This window comes from Neomonachus schauinslandi, chromosome 5 (assembly GCF_002201575.2).
Source record: "Neomonachus schauinslandi chromosome 5, ASM220157v2, whole genome shotgun sequence".
In the NCBI taxonomy this organism is placed as follows: Eukaryota; Metazoa; Chordata; class Mammalia; order Carnivora; family Phocidae; genus Neomonachus; species Neomonachus schauinslandi.
The window spans coordinates 140581667-140600740 of NC_058407.1; positions in this window are offsets into that span (position 1 = coordinate 140581667).

Here is a 19074-nt window from a genome sequence, read left to right on the forward strand (position 1 = left end):
AGCTCCGCCCTCAGTCCTCCGCCCGCCGCACCCGGCGGCGCGGTGCCCCGACCACCGCTGCAGGCACTGCTGGGCTGAGGGACGTGCGAGGGCTGCGGGGACTGCGGAGGTGATGGGGTTCTGCGAGACCCGTTTTCCTCCCGCCTCGGGCCCCCAGACCCGCTCAAGGAAAACCAGTGGTTACTGCTAGTTAAGGAGCAGCCCGGGTGCGACGTTTAGGAAACGAAAATGTTTGCCTGTCAGCACACCTTTTTTTAATACATGCAAGTTTGCAACTATTGCATTTGCCGAAAGGGAGGCACCAATTACTCTCTAAGAAATGAGCACGGGCCCCGGGGGCACAAGCCCTTCCCTGAGCGTGCTCGCCGCAACCACCGCAGTCGGAGCCCCAGCCTCTGGTGCGTCGGCCCCCACAGGCCTGCTCTTCCAGCCCCAGAGACTTGCCTTTCCCGTGCCTGGGCCATCTGCTACAACTGCTTTTACCTGCCCACAAATGAAACTTTCACAGGAGTCTGCTATCCGTAGGGCAGCCCCACGGGGGCCTCCCTGAATGTTGTCTGCAATGTGTCGTACAGTCCCCATACATACTCCCCACTCCCCCGTGCACCAATCCTGGCCCTTCCCCTCATACTTAATACCTCCTGCCAGTCACAAGGGTCTCCTTCCTCCTCCCCTCACTTTCCAGGCCCAGCCCTGGGCCCACGCCAGGATTCACAGTTGATTTAGAAAATAAAATAAAATGTCGCCTATCCACATAATGGAATATTTTTCAGCCATAAAAAGGAATGAAGTACTACTAATCCATGAAGGAACGGGGATGAAACTTGAAAACATGATACTAAGTGAAAAAGAGCCAGTCAGGAAAGACCACATATTGTATGATTTCATTTCCATGAAATGTCCAGAATAGGCACATCCATAGACAGAAAGCAGACAGGTGATTTTCAGGGGCTGGGGGCGCTGGGAATGGGGATTGCGGCTGTTGGGAAGGCGTTGCTTTTGGGGGTGATGGAACTAGATGGACGTGGTGGGTGCACAACACTGTGAATGTACTAAATGCCACTGAATTGCACACTTTAAAATAGTTTAAAGTGGTAAGTTGTATGTTATGTGTATTTTACCATGATAAAGATAAAAGAAAAACAAAAGTAACACAACATCATGACTGGTATTCCTGCCAAAAGTACATAACCTTGATCTAATCACCAGAAAACATCAGGCGAACCCAAATTGAGAAATACCTCTTCCAAGTAATTGGCCAGTACTGGTCAAAAGTGTCAAGGTCGTGAAAGACAAAAAGCAAGGAACTGTCAAAAGTTGGACTAAACAGAACACGGGATCCTGGTATGGAAACTGGGACAGGAAAGAGCATTTGGGGGAATTGGAAGAGGTCTGCACTTTAGTGAATGGCATTGCCTCTTGCCAGTGTAAATTTCCTGGATTCATCAATGGACTATGATTACAGAAGATGTTAACATTAGGGGAAGCCTGCTGTAGAGTGAAGGAGAACGCTCTAGTATTTTTGCAACTTTAAGTCTAAAATTGTTTCCAAACAAAAAGTCAGAAAAAGTTATAAATAAAACCTTTACTGATCATCAACTATGTGCCAAACAACTCTGATGTATTCTGTTTTTTACAGATGAAGAAACGGAGATGCGGTGGTGTACATTGCACAAGCCAGTAAGAGAGATAATAATAGTAAACTTACACTGACTGAACGTGTCGTAAGTGCCAGAAACCACTGGACACTTTCACTTGTGACCTATTTGGTCCTTACCGCAACCCTCTGAGGTACATGTGATTGTCCCTATTTTAGAGATGTGAAACTGGGGACTGATGAGCAACGTGTCCCAAGTCATACAAAGTCTAGGAACTGAGGTCAGATTCAAAACCAGGTCTGACCCCAGAGGCCATGGTGCCCTGATAAGCCTTGGCACCACCCTCTCTAAGCCTCATGGTGGCCCCTCACGTACCCCAGCGTCTCACATGCCAACCCACCGCCTGGGACCTGAAGCCCTTGGAGACAGTGCTGACAATTTACATTCCCCCCAAAATTTAATGCAATCCTTCACTCCCCACTTGCTGGTTTCCTTCAGTAATCGGAAAGATCTGTCTGTGCTTTTCCTCTCCTCCTGTAATCATTTTAGTCCACCCACCTACTTGTGGTGACTTTGGCATTTGTAAATTAATTAGTTATGTCAGATTTTTAGACACGAGCATGATTTTAGATCATGCCAACCTCCCTCCTTCTCTCCCGTATGTCTCCTGGAAGCAGTTGGACAACATTCCCTGTTGATGAAGCCTGTAATCTGCCAAAGCCTCCTCAATTTCCAGGTTAGGGTGTAAGTCATTCCATAAATCCTTGGGATTGGGGATAATGTGCCCAGCGCTGTGCATTAAGCCCTGGGTGTCCAATGATGCACCATCTGTGTCTTCAAGGGGCTTCTAGCTGGAAAAGATACTGGGGAAGGCGATGGGTTAAGAAAGTGGAATCATCAGGGCGCCTGGGTGGCTCAGTCGTTAAGCGTCTGCCTTCGGCTCAGGTCATGATCCCGGGGTCCTGGGATCGAGTCCCGCATCGGGCTCCCTGCTCAGCAGAGAGCCTGCTTCTCCCTGCCTCTCTCTGCTGCTCTGCCTACTTGTACTCTCTGTCAAATAAATAAATTAAATCTTTAAAAAAAAAAAGAAGATATTTATTAGCAAGGAAAAATGCTCTTGATGTTTTGTTGTAAAAAGTTGCCAGGGCGGGGGCGCTTGGGTGGCTCAGTCGTTAAGCGTCTGCCTTCGGCTCAGGTCATGATCCCAGCATCCTGGGATCGAGCCCCACATCGGGCTCTCTGCTCTGCGGGAAGCCTGCTTCTCCCTCTCCCACTCCCCCTGCTTGTGTTCCCTCTCTCGCTGTGTCTCTCTCTGTCAAATAAATAAATAAAATCTTTAAAAAAAATAAAAAATAAAAAAAAATAAAAGTGGAATCATCATACGTGAGGAAGAATGCTACCAAAAAAGGTTAACTGCGTTCTCCTAATGCCAAGACCTGGAGGGGAGTCGCTGGTAAGCCCTGGGTCCCTTCTCCTTGACTCCCAGAAAGCATACTGCTGCCTAATACTCAACAGATATGGGAGAGAGGCAACTGCTTTCTCCAACCATCCAAACAGGTTGCCTCCAGGTCTGTAAGGTTTTCTCTCCATCTGTGATGTGCGCAGAACTTCCACCCCAACACAAACTTTACCGAAGTTTTCTGCAGGTGTTGCCAGCTTCATCATATCACCCTCGCCCTCCCTCACATGCGCGTTCACCTGACTTGTGAGGGCCTTGGCTCCAAACTATTAGAAGTTGCGCAGGGTAACAACATGACTGGTTTCAAGATAAAGAACACATGGATGGAGCTCTGGCCATTCTCGTCACGTTGGTCCTTGAGGTCTCAGCAGTGCCCATGTTATTTCTGGTGGTCAAGTGGGCAATCATTTTGGAGAACCACCCACTGGAAGGGGAGGATTCCCTGCTCTCATCCAATCAAGCTGCAGTTAACAAGCTTTGAGTCCTTCTTCTCTTGCCTGGTAAGGGTGAGTTTGTAGGAATAGACCCACATGTTTTCCCCTCCATCAGTGGCTGGTCACAGGTCTCAGGCAGCTGCCTCCACACTGGCAGAGGATCAGGTACTGAGGCAAAGTAAAAGAAGGCTGATTAGGGAAGATCATCAAAATCCCTGGCAGGCTCCACAACAACCCAGGAGTCTTTGATCTAGCCAACTATATATATTCCAAATCCTGCTGTGCCTGGTGCATAGCTCAATAATGTCTATTGAATGAATGCATGAGACAAGATGTGTGTGAAATAGTTAAGCTCTTGGTTGCTTTTAATAAGCAGAATAAGTAATATTCAATGTAATGCTTATGATTTTACAGCTCTTTCCACCTACATATATAGTAGAGGTTCTAGCTTGAACCTAAAGCTAAAATATGTGATGGGCATATTTATGACCCCAGGGGGGGGCCAGGGAGGACCAGTCCAGGGGCAATCACATTTTGAAGTAAGGAGGAGCTGGTTGGTTGACCCAGCAAGTTTGACTGAGACAGAGGGTGAAGATTCTGAGTAAAGCATGGTGACTGTCCCTCAGATTTGCAACCTGGCCCAGCTCCTGCTGAACTGTTACTCCTGTCCCATTCCCTAATTAGGAATCCATAATAGGGTCTTAGCAGATGTAATTACTGAAGATGAGGTCATTCTGGATTCAGATGGGCCCTACATCCAGTGACTGATGTCCTTCAAGACAACGAGGGACACAGAGACACACAGGGAGGAGAAGGCCATGGGGAAGATGGGGGCAGAGATTGGAGTGATGTGTCCACAAGGCAGAGAACGCCAAGTGTTGCCGGGAGAAGCTGAAAGAGGCAGGGAAGACCCTCCCCCCAGTGCCTTCAGAGGGAGCAAGGCCTCGCTGACACCTTCATTTCTGACTTCTGGCCTCCGGAAATGTGAGCAAATACATTTCTGTTGTTTGAAACCACCAAGTTTGGGGTCATTGTTATGGCAGCCCCAGGAAACGCCCACAAACTGTTTCATCACAAACCGCAAGCAAAGGTACAATTAGCACTCCACATGACCCCTCCAACCGTGCAGACATGAAAGACGAAAGGCAGGAGGGGCTCTCTCTGCTTCACAGCGGACTAGAACAAACCTTCAGCATCTTGAGAGCTGCAGGAGACCCCAAGGACACACAGGGGTGTGGAGGTCAGCCCTGACCAGTGCAGGTGAGAAAGAGGAGGAATCGGGTCACTTCTGTTTAAAAAGCCTCTAGAGACGCCTGCAGAAACTTGGCTTACACGACACCATGCCCATTTTACAGACCAGGAGCGTGAGCCGAGAGAGCATGTTGCCAAGCATCCTGTGGCTTCCAGTGTTGTGATGAGAGCTCAGATACCTTCTGACTCTTGATCCTAAGTATGAAACCTGGTTTGTCTCCGGAAGTTTCCCCGTAGCTCTGAAACTTCACCATGCTGGATCGTAGCGTGGGTCTGTGTTCATCCATTGTGTTAGGCCTTGGCTGGCCCCTCGCAATCGGAAGACTCATGTTCGTCATTTCTGGGAACTTTTATGAAATTGTGTCTTTGATGATTTCTCTCTTCTGTTTTCCCTGTTCTCTTTCTGCAATGCTTATTGTTGGAATGCTGGACCTCCTGTCTGTTCCTCTTATTTTCTTATCTTTTCCATCTCTGTGACTTTCCTTTTTCTCCCTTTGACTTTTTTGCTCAATGTTCTGGGAGATTTCCTTAACTTTACCTTTTAATCTTTTATAGAGATTTTTCTTTCTATCCTTTTTTCCTTTTCTCTTCAAAAACTTTGCACAATAATAATTCTACTGTCATGTTTTAATATCCAAGGGCTTTTCTGTCTTCTGATTTTTTTTTTTTTAAGATTTTATTTATTTGAGAGAGAGAGAACAGGAGCGGGGGTGGGGGGAGGGTATGAAAGGGGCAGAGGGAGGAGCAGACTCCCTGCTGAGCAGTGAGTCTGCACACGGTGCTCGATCCCAGGACCCTGGGATCATGACTTGGGCTGCAGGCAAACACTTAACCAACTGAGCCACCTAGGCGCCCTGTCTTCTGAATTTTTAAAATCTCATCCTTTTCTCATTTCACCAGTGGAATAACTTCTCATCTCTCTGAAGATACTGAAAATAGATTTAAAAAAAAAATTTTTTTTTCCATAGTCTTCACCTTTTCTCATTGTTTTGGCCTTCTTCAAGTTAGAGGCTTTTCTTACATGTCTGGTCAGCTTTGGCTGTCCATTCACAGTTCAGAGGAGTCACTAAAAAGCTGATTAGAAACTCAGAGCAGGTGGTGGGACATGCCAACCATAGGCTTCCCTTTACACAGTGCTTCTCAGCCCGGCCACATGCCACAACTATCTGGGATGCTTGTGGACACTAATGATCTGACCCCATCCTCAGAAATTCTGATAAGGAGGAGCCTGGGTGGCTCAAATGGTTAAGCGTCTGACTCTTGATTTCAGCTCGGGTCATGATCTCAGGGTCCTGGGATCGAACCCCGCATCCGTCAGGCTCCCCGCTCAGGGGGGAGTCGGCTCAAGGAGTCTCCCTCTCCCTCTGCCCCTCTCCCTGCTTGTGTTATTTCTCTCTTTCTTTCTCTCTCTCTCTCAAATAAATAGATAAATCTTAAAAAAAAAAAAAGAAAGAAATTCTGATGTGACCATTTGGGGATAGGAAGGGGTACAGGAGAGCATTTCAAATCTCCCCAGGTGATTCTTATGATCATTTGCTGCTTTAGAATGTTCTGGTCAGGTCATTTTGTAGGAGACCCTCTCCCGTGTCAGTACTTCCAAGTGTTTTTCCCTGCATTCGTCAGGTTTTCCAAAGAAGGCTCTTCCAGGCTGGCTGCCACTCATCTGAGAAGCAAAAATGGCTGGAAAGCTGAGCATTCAGTATCTATCTAAACCTTCGCTTAGGAAAACACTATCCAGGACGGTTCTGATCCTGGTGGACTGCTGCTGGCTTTTACCCAGGAGCCCTGCTAGGACAGTCCCTTGCACAATGAACCTGCAAATTGTTAGCCGCATCCATCGGTATCCACCATGGTAGAACCCCATATACTTGTTAGGATGATGTGGGTATATTTAGGCACACGATCATATCAAATTACCATTAACACTACTCAGAAAGAAAGTCAGTGAACTAGACAAGTATTACCACAATGCCAATAAATAAATTTTTTTCCAAATATAGAAACATTCCAGGAGGAAGTATCCAGTACCATCTACAATACTCAGTATCTGAGAAGCTCCACACTGTTGAGTCCAGGCTGTATACGACCAGCACAGTTTTTTTTGGATTTCTCTGTTCTCATTTATGCTTCATGTTTCAATGCTTCATGACGAGGTCCTCACACAAGTCATGATAAAACCCACCATGCCATAGTGTGCTGGGACTGTTTGCAAGAGACAAGCCTTTCTTGTGTGCAGTGCCTAGAACACTCTACAATAGGGGCGCCCAGGTGGCTCAATCAGTTAAGTGTCTGACTCTTGATTTTGGCTCAGGTCATGATCTCAGGGCCATGAGATCAAGCCCCGAGTCAGGCTGGGTGGTCAGCCAGGAGTCTGCTTCTCTCCCTCTTCATCGCCCTCTGCCCATCCCCCCCACCACATGCCTGCTCTCTCTAAATAAGTAAATAAATTTGAAGACTCTACAATATTTCCAAAGAGTGCTCTTAACTAACTGCAACTTGTTACCTACATAAGATGTCTTTGGTTCTAAGAGTCCCATTTGCCCACAGTTTCCAGGAATAGTGTTATAATTTGGGGCAACATCCATATCCTCTCTTAGACAGAACGGTGAGGTGGGGAGCCTGGAAGGAGGAGCCAGTGGGCCCGCAGGCCGGTTCCTCTCTGGCCCTCCTACTGTGTGGCAGTTAGGTGTGACGGGCAGTTTACAGTGAGTTACAGGCTAAATCATGCCAACCCCCTCCCCGCCAAATCCATACGTTGAAGTCCAAACCCCCAGTACCTTAGAATGTGACTGCGTTGGAAATAAATTATTGGAAGAGGTGATTAAGTCAAAATGAGGTCATGAGGGTGGGCCCTAAACCAGGATGACTGGCATCCTCAAAAGAAGAGGAAATTAGGACACTTACACGTACAGAGAAAGATGACGTAAAAAAGCACAAGAAGACAGCCATCCATAAGCCCAGGAAGGGGGCTTCAGAAGAAACCAATCCTGCCAACACCTTGATCTTGGGCTCCCAGCCTCCAGAACCAGGAGAAAACAAATTTTTGTTGTTCAAGCTGCCTGGTCTTCAGTACTATGTTATGGCAGCTCTAGCCAACTAATACAGACGGTACCTTTTTTAGATGTATTCCACCACAATTAATAATAATAATAATAACAGTTCATAAGCCTATGAATATGCAAGTAGAATAAAAAAACAATGAATCTATTTTAAATTTTCCACTTCCTCTGCCCAGTCATTTCTGTGACTTTATCCCCTCCACACATACCCTGTGCAATGACCCCTTTTGTACCTCTCCAGCCAAGGATATTTAGGGACAGGAATACTGAGTTCTTGAAATGGGATTCACCACAGGAATGGCCCCAAGGAAAGCGTTGACCTTTTGCCCCTTTCCCCAAAACTAAGAAGTTAACCCTCTGTGTGCTTCCCTAGCAATTTGGACCTGCTTGTATTATCAACCACACCACAACTTAAAATCAGACGTGTGGATCGCTCTTCAAAGGCTCTCCACTCCTGGGAGGAGGAAATGGGGTGCAGGAAGGGCTGGTACCCAGGCTGCAGGGTCTGGAGTCCCCCCTGTCTAAACTGTCTCCCTCTCTCTGCACCTGCCTCCAGAAGCCAGTCAGTAATCACAGGAGGACAGACAGGAAGCCATGCAAAGCAACAACCCAGCTGCAAAATCGCAGGCCATGAACAGGGAACGTGTGTTCACAGTTTAATTTCAGCCTGTGTGGGAGCCAAGTGTAAGCACATTTCAAAGCCTGGCAACATTAAGAGCTAGGAAACCACCTTTTCCCCCATCTTGAGTTACTCAAAGGCACATTCAAAGACACGAGGGTATACGCACACTGGGACATTGTGTACATCATAATACAAACATCTTGGGTTTATGAAATACTTTACAGTTTGCAGGAGGCTTGCCTCTGTACTCCTTCCTTTGATCCTCAGAACAGTGTTGGGAGGTCAGCGGACAAGACAAACAGCCCCGGGACAGAGGCAGGCACTGAGGCTGGGGTTGGTGGTCCTGGAGGTCACAGAGCCATTCCTTGACAGAAGTGGGTCTAGCTCACTATTCTCTCTGCCCCGGCCTGATAGCAATAATTACCACTATGCTCGCTTGCTCTGTGTCTGGCATGTCCACTTACTGTCTCATTCCATCCTCAACCACCCTTTGACGAAACCAAGGTTTAGCCAACAAATACCGGGGAGGGGGTGGGATTTGAACTCAGGAGTGTCCCTGAATGCCACCTTCTAACTGAGCTGCATTCAATGTCCTCCCATTCCATCTGGTTCCTTTGTACTGGGTTCCTGGTTCATACAAGGCTGGTTTAGGTCTGCAGTATCACCCCATTCTTCAGTGGGGATGGGGGTGTGGGGGTAGCTGCCCCTGCCACAACCTTAGGACAGGCAGACCTCAGACAAGCAGGCGGTGGGGCCCATCATCCGAGAACTGGGGGCAGGTTCAGTGTGCTGGTTCCCGGAGCAGCAACGAGTGAGCACAGCCCAGGGCCAGGCAGGGCGGAATCAGCGCTTCTGAGATTCAGGGAGACTGGGGAAAGAAAATCCTCAAGAGCCAGGGTAGTGTTGCCAGGACAGCCTAAAACCGCATTCCTGGGCTGCTTCGGTACCCCCAAGAAGATGGAGGTTGTGTTAATCGTCTCTGCTACAACCAGGCCACAGTGCCCTACGAGGGCGGCAGGTAGCAGGCTAACTTCATATGACAACTCAGCCCAGAGCTGGGCTTCCTCCTGATTCCTTATCAGCTAAGGCTGTGGTCACAGAACCATCTGTAGGAGGTGTGGCCCCACCCGTGCCCAGCCAGGAACAGTGGAGATGCAGGAGTGCCCGGCTGCCAAGACAGGGACACGCAGGGAGCCGGCAGGTCTCCTTCCTCACTGGCTCAAAGTGGAAGTCCAAGACACAACCGGTCACATGCAGTTCTGGACTTTAGTTATGTTCAACACACCCACTGTCTGCTCCCGGCAAGCAGGGAAAGGGTATCAGACATGGGTGGGGAAAGAAAATGCCTTGAAGACCTGCTGGTCCCAGGAAGGCTCATGGAGGGCTGGAGTGTCTGGGGGATTCTGGAGGAGGGGGCTGTGCTGGGGGAGATGAGCAGGCCAGCTGGGCTGCAGGGCACAGGGGATATGAGCCAAGTAAGCAGCATGGGCAGGGTGGGACCATGTGGAGAAGAGGCTCAGAAGCCTCTGGGAGATCCGTGAGGCACAGTGTGGGTGCCTGGACTGCCCTTACAGGAAAGGCCCTGCACAGAGCCCATCAGCAGACCCTCCCAGTTGTATCTGCTTACGAAGGTGGAACCGGGACAGTTGTAGAAACGTGCTTGGGGTGAGGAAGAAACCTACCTTCCATCCAGGATCAATGATGTCACGCACAAACGCAGACACATCCCTGCCTGGCGGCACCACAGCTCCAAATCAGGAGGCAGAAACACCTGAGGGGCTGGGGGAGGCGTGCGGGGAAGGCGGGTCTGCTGAGGCTCTCGCGAAGAATCTGGGAGCGGCCGCCCCACGCAGGGACTCGGAATGTGCCAGGCTGCAAGGTGAATTACTGGTGCATTTGTGAGACTCAGGTGATTCTGAAGGTAGAGGCTGTCCTGGAAAAACAGCATCCTGCAGACACGGACTCTGAAAGACGGGCACTGGGAGCTGGTTTCACCCCAGAGCCCGGCCCACAGCCCAGTGCCAAACAGATGTCATCCCCACTGGCAGCTCTAAAAGTGGACCTTGGTTTGTAAGCCTGGAGCACGCGGGGCAGCTGAGCAGACTTCACCTGCCAGCTCACGTGAGGAAAAGGTCTGGGAACAAGGGTCAGCCATGCTGTTCCAGGGGCTCCTCTTCTTTATCAACAGGCTTCCTGCTGGGAGGAGAAGTTACACCTGCTCCTTCTAATGACTGGTTCCTGGAGCACCTGGCCAGCTCAGTCCGTAGTGCATGCAATGCTTGATTCTGGGGTTGTGAGTTCAAGCCCCACGTTGGGTGTAGAGATTACTTAAAAAATAAATAAATAAAAATCTCTAATAGCTAGGTACTATAATATTATATATTTGCACCCATTCTTCCAGTTATGGAAATGTCAAGAAAGGAGAAGTACAGAGCAGAGGTCATTAAGCTAGAAGCTTTAGGATGTCAGGGCCAGTGTTCCATTTCTAGCAACGGGGAGGCCTGAGTGGTCCTGGCACATCCTCCTGCTCCACGATACCTAAGAAGAAAAAAAAATTATTCTGACAAAATACATATGACATACACTTTACCATTTTAACCATTTTTAAGCGTATAGTTCAGTGGCAGTAAGTACATTTGTACTGCTGTGCAACCATCACCACCATCCGTTACATCCAAAACATTACCTCTTCCCAAATTGAGCCTCTGTCCCCGTTAAACACTCACTCCTCATTTCCTCTCTGCCGCCTGGCCCCCGTGACCTCTATTCTACCCTCTGTCTCTACGAATCTGACCATTCTAGCGTCTCGTAGGAGAAGAATCATGCAATATTTGTCCTTTTGTGTCCGGCTTATTTCACTCAGCATAATGTTCTCAAGGTCCATCAGTGTTGTAGTAGGTGTCAGAATTTCATTCCTTTTTCAGGCTGGAGAAGATTCCATTGTATGTCTATACCACATCCATTCATCAATGGACATCTGGATTGGTTCCACCTTTTTGCTTTTGTGAATAATGCTGCTAACATCAGAGGACAAGGGTCTGTTTCAAGTCTTTGCTTTTTCTTGACTTAGTGATTTTTTTTTCTAGAAATGTATTCCTTTTTTTCCTGAACATGAAAATTTTTGGTAGGTTTTTCATAATCTTTTATTATTCTTGTCATCTCTGCTGCATTTATGGTTATGTCCCCTTCTAAAATCTTCATATTATTTATTTGTGTCTTCTTTGTTCTCAATCTTGTAAGAGACTTACCAACTGCTATTCTTTCAAATAGCTAATCATATTAGACTTGGGTTCAGGGTTAGAGAAAACCTCCAAATAACAGCTTAACCCTTTCTCACTGTGATACGTCCTGAAGGCTCAGTCTGGGGCTGGTCTGGCAATTCATGGTGTTGGAGAACCAGACTCCTTAGATCCTGTTGCCCTTTCATTGTCCAACAAAAGAAAAGTCACTGTCCTATATCTAAAGGTACCCCCCTTCTGTGTAGGATAGTTTCTGGAGCTCCAGACAGGAAGGAGGAGGAGGGAGAATAAACGCATGCACACAGCACTTTTGTTCATATCTCCCAGGCCAGAACAGTCATACAGCCACCCGACTAGCTAAAGAGTTTTTTGAAAAATAATTTCACTAGATACCGAATTCTAGATTGATTGCTTTTTCTTCCACTGCTTTGAAGATGTTTTGATGTCTTCTGGCTTACATCATTTATGACAAGAAATCTGGAGTAATTCTAACCTTTGTTCTATATTTAATGTATCTTTGTCTCTGAAATTTAAGATTTTTTTCATTATCACTGGTTTTCAGCAATTTGATTATCATGTGTCTTGGTTTGGTTTTATGTTTATTCTGTTTGGGATTCTTTGAGTGTCTTAGATCTGTCTATAACTATCTTTACAGCTTTCATTAAATGTGGAAAAAACTTTGGCCATTAGCTCTTCAAATCTATTTCTTTTTTTTAAAGATTTTATTTATTTATTTGAGAGAGAAAGCACTGAGGGAGAGGGGGGAGAGTCAGAGGTAGAAGCAGACTCCCTGCTTAGCAGGAAGCCCGATGCAGGACTCGATCCTGGGATTCTGGAATCATGACCTGAGCTGAAGGCAAATGTTTAACCGAATGAGCCACCAGGTGCCCTCTTCCAATCTATTTCTTTCTTGACCTTCTTCTTCCTGGGACTTCCATTACACACAATCACACATACACATGCTGCTCAACATTGTCCCACAGGTCAGAGAGGATCTGGCGGGGTTTTCTTTTTTTCTCTGTGCATTAGTGTGAATAGTATCCATTCCTATGTTTATGAGTTCACTGATCTGTTCTTCTGCAGAGTCTAATCTTCTATTAATCCCATCTGGTGAAATTTTCATTTCATATATTGAAATTTTCAGTGCCACAAGGACCATTTGGGTTTTTTAAAATATCTTACACTTTTCTCCACATTACATGATTTCCTTTAAGTCTTTGAGAATATTTACAATAGATGATTTAAAGTCCTTGTCTGTGAGTCATTTCATCTCTGTCATTTCTGACTGTTTCTATTGACTGATACTGCTCCAGATTATGGATCACATTTGATCACCTCTTCTCATGTCAAGTAATTTTTTATTGGATGCTGGACATCGTGAATTGTGCATTGTTGAGTGCTAGAGTTTGTTGCCTTCTTTTCAAGAGTATCAGACTTTGTTCTAACAGGAAGCTAGGTTATTTGCTGATTAGGTTAATTCTCTCAAAGCATGTTTTTAAGCTTTGTTTGGACAGATCTTTAATAGCCTTTCCTGTAGAAATACTTCAGCTTAACTAGTGACACTGACCCTTCTGGGCTCTCTATGAATGCCCATGTGTTCAGTGATGACTCTCTACTCTAGCTGTTTAGAACTCCAGTATCACCCCCTGTGTATTTGTGGCTTGGTATTCAGTAACAGTCTCCAGATTTTTAGAACTCTTTCTTTGCCTAGGATCCTCCTCTCTGGGACTCTGCTCTGCAAATTCCAACTGCTTCAGCCTCTTCAAATGCCTATATCTGTCTCCTCAACTCAGCAAGTTGCCATACTCTGCTTGCATTCCCCCTATTGGGCCACTTGGATATTCCAGAAATACAGGACTGGTTTAATATTGGAAAATATATTAATACAATTAACCACATTGCCATATTAAAGGAGGCATGATGATCTCAGTAGGCAGAGGTAAAAAATCAATGAAATCAATGAAATTCAATAACTATCCATTTTTTAAACTTTCAGCAAACTAGGAATAGAAACTTCCTTAACCTAATAAAAAAAAATACCTATCCCCCCCCCAAAAAAACTATAGCAAACCTAATAGTTTTAAATACATAGCTGCAGTTTTAAACAGGGTGATGAGGTCTCACTGAGGAGGACACATTTGGGAGAGATTTGGAGAATGTGAGAGAAGGGACCATGTGGATATCTGGGGAACAATGTCACAGGCAGAGGGATCGAGGTAGCAAGAACTGCGTGGAGACAGGAGCCCACCTGATGTGCTCCAGGAACAGGAAGGAGGCCCATGTGGCCCAAGTGCAGAAAGCAGGGAGAGTGGCAGATCAATTCAGAGAAGCCATGGGGGTGATAAGCCACTGGAAGGACTTGAGGTTTTACTCCAAGCAGGATGAGGATCTGGAGAATTCAGAGAAGAATGGAGAAGAGTTACATGATTGGTCTTAAGCCTGTAGAAAGGATCCCTCTGCCCACTGTGTTGAACATCACGCGTAAGAAGGCAGGGCAGAAGCAGGAAAACCAGCGAGGCGGCTGCTTTGGGAGCCCAGGTGTGAAATGACTGTAGCTTGGTCTAGCACAGTATCAGTGAAGGCAGTTAACAGTGGTGACACAACACATATGTTCTCAAAGCAGGGCCAGTGGGTTTGCTCACAGATCTGACGAGGAACGTGAGAGAAACAGGAGTCAAGACGACTCCAAGGTCATCAGCCTGAGCAGCTGGAAGGACAGGAGGATGGAGAAGACACACCCAAAGAAGGGCTCTATCCTGGCTGCTTCTTCTGTGCTTGTAAGAAAGAGCAGGTAGGAACACTTAAAAACCCTCCATTCGCATCCAGCAGTGGACCGCCAGCACAGCACATCGTTGTGTCTGTGTGGTTAGCTCCTGGGCAGCCCCTCGATTTGCATTGATCCCAAGCTGACTGGGACCCAGCAGGCAGCCTGCTTGCTTGTGTTAGCCGCTAATGCTGCTCAGATTTCAGACCACTAGCAAGAGCAGGGAAGAAATGATTACCCCGTGAGGTTTCCTCCGTGAAAGCGGATTTAAGTTTGGGCTTTTGCCCTCTAATTTGCAACACCAATTTGATAATGGCTTATTTTAGAGATCATTTGGAGTCACGGAATAACCACAGAATACACAGGCTACTTTAAAATTGTTTATCTGATTGTGGTGCCAAAAGTCCAGTGATCAATTCATTAAGTTGGCTTGACTCCCAGACGTATTCAGTGAATATTTTATTGAGTACCTACTATGTGCCTCCGTATTGAGAACCAAGTTAAGGCCTCATCATAATACCAATCTGTTGGGGCGCCTGGGTGGCTCAGTCGTTAAGCGTCTGCCTTCGGCTCAGGTCATGATCCCAGGGTCCTGGGATCGAGCCCTGCATCGGGCTTCCTACTCCGCGGGAAGCCTGCTTCTCCCTCTCCCACTCCCGCTGCTTGTGTTCCTGCTCTCGCTGTCTCTCTCTCTGTCAAATAAATAAATCTTTAAAAAAAAAAACAAAACCCAATTTAAAAAAAAAAATAATAATAATAATACCAATCTGCTCCCTGTGATTACCAACATTTTCTTACTTAACACAACATCAAAATATCATACTTCTATTTTAAAATGGGTATCTTTTTATCCAAATGCTGCAACCCATCATGTTCATCTATTCACTGTAGTTGGAGCCTTCGTGTCTGCTCTTCTATAAATCATTTACAGATTTTTCTCAAAGACCCATGACCCAAGCACTGAGGTCAGAGCTCAGAGCCACATTCGTCATGATACACACAGGCTTTAAAAAAATGGATTACTGGGGGGGTTATTTAATTAATTAATTTAATTCTATCAAGGCCAATAGGAAATTCACTTGGAATCAGTTTTCTTCTTTCCTTTTACCATGTAATCAGACTGGGTTTTCGAGAAATATCCCCTCCTCTGTGACCTGTGTTCAAGAAGAGGAAAATAATACTTAAGATAGAGTCTGACTTTTCGGTCTAGGAAACTCCCCTTCCTGCAGCAGGTACCTGTCTGCAGTAAAACTGGAAAGCACACGCACTAAAAGAGTGGAACCCATGGGTGGAGAAAGGCAACGCAGACCCCTCTGTGCACAGGGTCTCTTCTAAAACAAAGTGGTGTGCATCACCGCGTAGTCCCAGACTCACCCTCCCATCCCTGCAAGGGGCAGGGCAGGGACAGGAAACACATGAAGAGATGCTCCACATCACTCATTAGGGAAACGCAAATCAAAACCACAGTGAGATGTCATCCCACACCAGTCAGAACGGCTATCATCAAAAAGATAAGAGAGAACAAGTGTTGTAAGCATGTGGGGGAAAGAGAACCCTTGTGCACGGTTGGTGGGATTGTGAACTGGCACAGCCACTGTGGAAAATAGCACGGAGGTTCCTCAAAAAAATTGAAAATAAGAGCTACCCTACAACCCAGTAATTCAATTCCGGGTATTTACCCAAAGAAAATGAAGCATTCATTCAAAAAGATGTATGTACCCCTATGTTTACTGCAGCATTATTTACAATAGTCAAGATATGGAAACAACCTAAGTATCCATCAGTAGATGAACAGATAAGAAGATATGATATACATACACACACACACATACATACACACGACAGAATATAACTCAGCCATAAAAAAATGAGATCTTGCCATTCACAACGATGTGGATGGACCTCAAGGGTATTCTGCTAAGTGAAATAAGTCAGACAGAAAACGACTAATACCATATGATTTTGCTTATATGTGGAATCCAAATAAAACAAAACAAAACAAAACAAAGCAGATGAACAAACAAAACGGAAGTGGACTCCTAAGTACCAAGAAGAAACTAGTGGTTGCCAGAGGGGACGGGGGCGGGGGAATGGGTGACATAGGCAAAGGGGATGAAGAGGTACAAACTTCCAGTTAGAAAATAAAATACGTCAGAGGGATGAAAACTATAGGGAAAAAAAGGAGGGGGAGAATCGGCAGAAAACCCCCAGAAGCTGAGCCTGTGCAAACTTAAATGTTTGCACCTTTTCCTTCTGTGTGTCCATGTCCCTCGAGGAATCCAGAGCTCCTCAACCGCACACAGACCGCGGGGTCCAGAAGACAGGACACGAGACTGGAGATTAAACCCAGTTCAATGAAAGTTGCCGGCTGGGTGCCTCGGGCAAGTCATCATTTACTTCCTCTTCTATGACATGAGGCTATTCTAATACCTGCCTTGCCCATCTCCACGAGGTTCAGGAGACCCAAATGAAAAAAACCGAACAAGGAATTGCTTTGTATGCAATGACGAAACGCAGGCTGGAAAAACATAGTGTGTTATCATGGTTAGTCTTAGTTCTGCCACTGACAGTGTGACCTTGGGAAAGTTACTAAGTTCTCTAAGCTTCCACATCTGTAAAGCAGGGGAAATATGACCTACCTCAGATGTTTAAAATAGGCATTAAATAAGATAGTTAATATAAACCAGACACTTGGCTTTCCCAAGCCCAGGGGAGGACTTCTCCACCTAAATAAGAAGATAAGGACCTGCTAAGGGAAAGCTCTGCATCCTTTCACCCTTCCTCCCTCCTTCTTCCGGACTGGAACATAAGTGTGAGGCCTGAAGGTGCAGCAGCCATCTTGCAACCAGGAGGCAAGAGGCTTGAGAATAAAGGCCTCTGCTAAGGATAGAGGAACAGAAAAGTAGAAAGAAGCTGAGTTCCTGGTGATCATTGATACTAGCCCCAGGACATTTCCCCTGAACTTTTTACTACATAGGAAAAAATAGTTTTTTATTGGTATCAGTCTGTAAAGTAGGGCTTTCTGTTGTTTATATCCATATGCATTCCAAATAGATACACTGCCTTAATTTTTTTTTAAGATTTTATTATTTCAGAGAGAGCACGCAAGCAGGGTGGGAGGGGCAGGGAGAGATGGTGGGAGAGAGAGAGAGAGAGAGAAGCAGACTCCCCACTGAGCGCAGAGCCCGATGCAGGGCACGACCCTGAGATCATGACCCAAGCTGAAATCAAGAGTCGGACGCTCAACCAACAGAGCCACCCAGGCGCCCCTACACTGTCTTAGTGTACATTAAGTCTGGTCCCTACAGAGCACAGCTATGGGATAGGGCCTTGGCATATGGTTTCTACTGTGTTGGCCGAGACAGCTAAAGTAAATAAAGTTTGAAATTAAAGTTTAGGGATTGGACGAAAAGTGTTAATCATGAGAACTCTGAGAAATTCAAGAATCCGCATACATTTCACAGGCGATGAAAACTGCAGTGTTATTGTTAAAACAAAGAAGCTCATCAGTCAAAAATTCCTCTGGCAAATACTTTTCTTTAAAAGTAAATGAATATAGGGGCACCTGGGTGGCTCAATCATTAAGCGTCTGCCTTCGGCTCAGGTCATGATCCTGGCGTCCTGGGATCGAGCCCCACATCGAGCCCAACATTGGGCTCCCTGCTCAGCGGGGAGTCTGTGTCTCCCTCTCCAGGCTGCTTCTCCCTCTGCAGCTCCCCTCTCTCGCTCTCTGTCAAATAAATAAAATCTTAAAAAAAAAAAAAAAGTAAATGAATATAACAAAAGAAGTACAAGATTTTCACCATGAAAATTACAAAACATTGTAAACCAGAAAGTAGATTCATGGTTCCCAGGCTAGGGCTTGAGGTGGGTGAGGAGTTAATGCTAAGGGGTGGGCACTTCTTTTGGGGGTGATGAAAATGTTCTGGGAAGATGGTGGTGATGCCCGTACAACTTTGTGAATATAACCACCACCACCGAACTGTGCACTTTAAAAGGGTGAGTTTTGTGGAATGTGAATTATATCACAGTTAACAAAGAATGAATGAAGAAGAAAAACATAAAATGAACAAGAGTAAAGGAGACTAACTACTTACTCAGAGCCCCTTCAGACTTCCATCTGAGTCTAATCATTTGACCCCTTAGCCCCAAGACACATCCATGGAAATTTCCACTGGGGATAAACTGAAATTTTTGCTCATACTGCCTCCTCTTTGGCAATGTTCCAGGCATCTTCCCTCAGTGGTTATGTTGACATGGCTCATAATGCAATGAAAAAAAAAGAAGAAAAGAAACCCCTCCATTTGCACCCACCTAGCTTGCAATACCAACATGGAGAAAACGATCCAGGTTCTTTCACCGATTTGCAGTGTTGGTCCTCTTCGACTCAGCATCTGTGATATTCAGGGTGGCAAATACTAAGATTGTGGTCTGATAATAGTATTGTGGTCTGATAATAGTATTGTGGTCTGTTGCTTATACTTATAATTGAAGGAAGTACAAAATATCCATTAGGAGCTGATAAAGATAAAGATGTAATTTTTCCAATCTATAAAGATGGATACCTATAAGGGCACCTGGGTCGCTCAGTCAGTTAAGTGTCCGACTCTTGATCTCAGCTCGGGTCTTGATTTCAGGGTCATGAGTT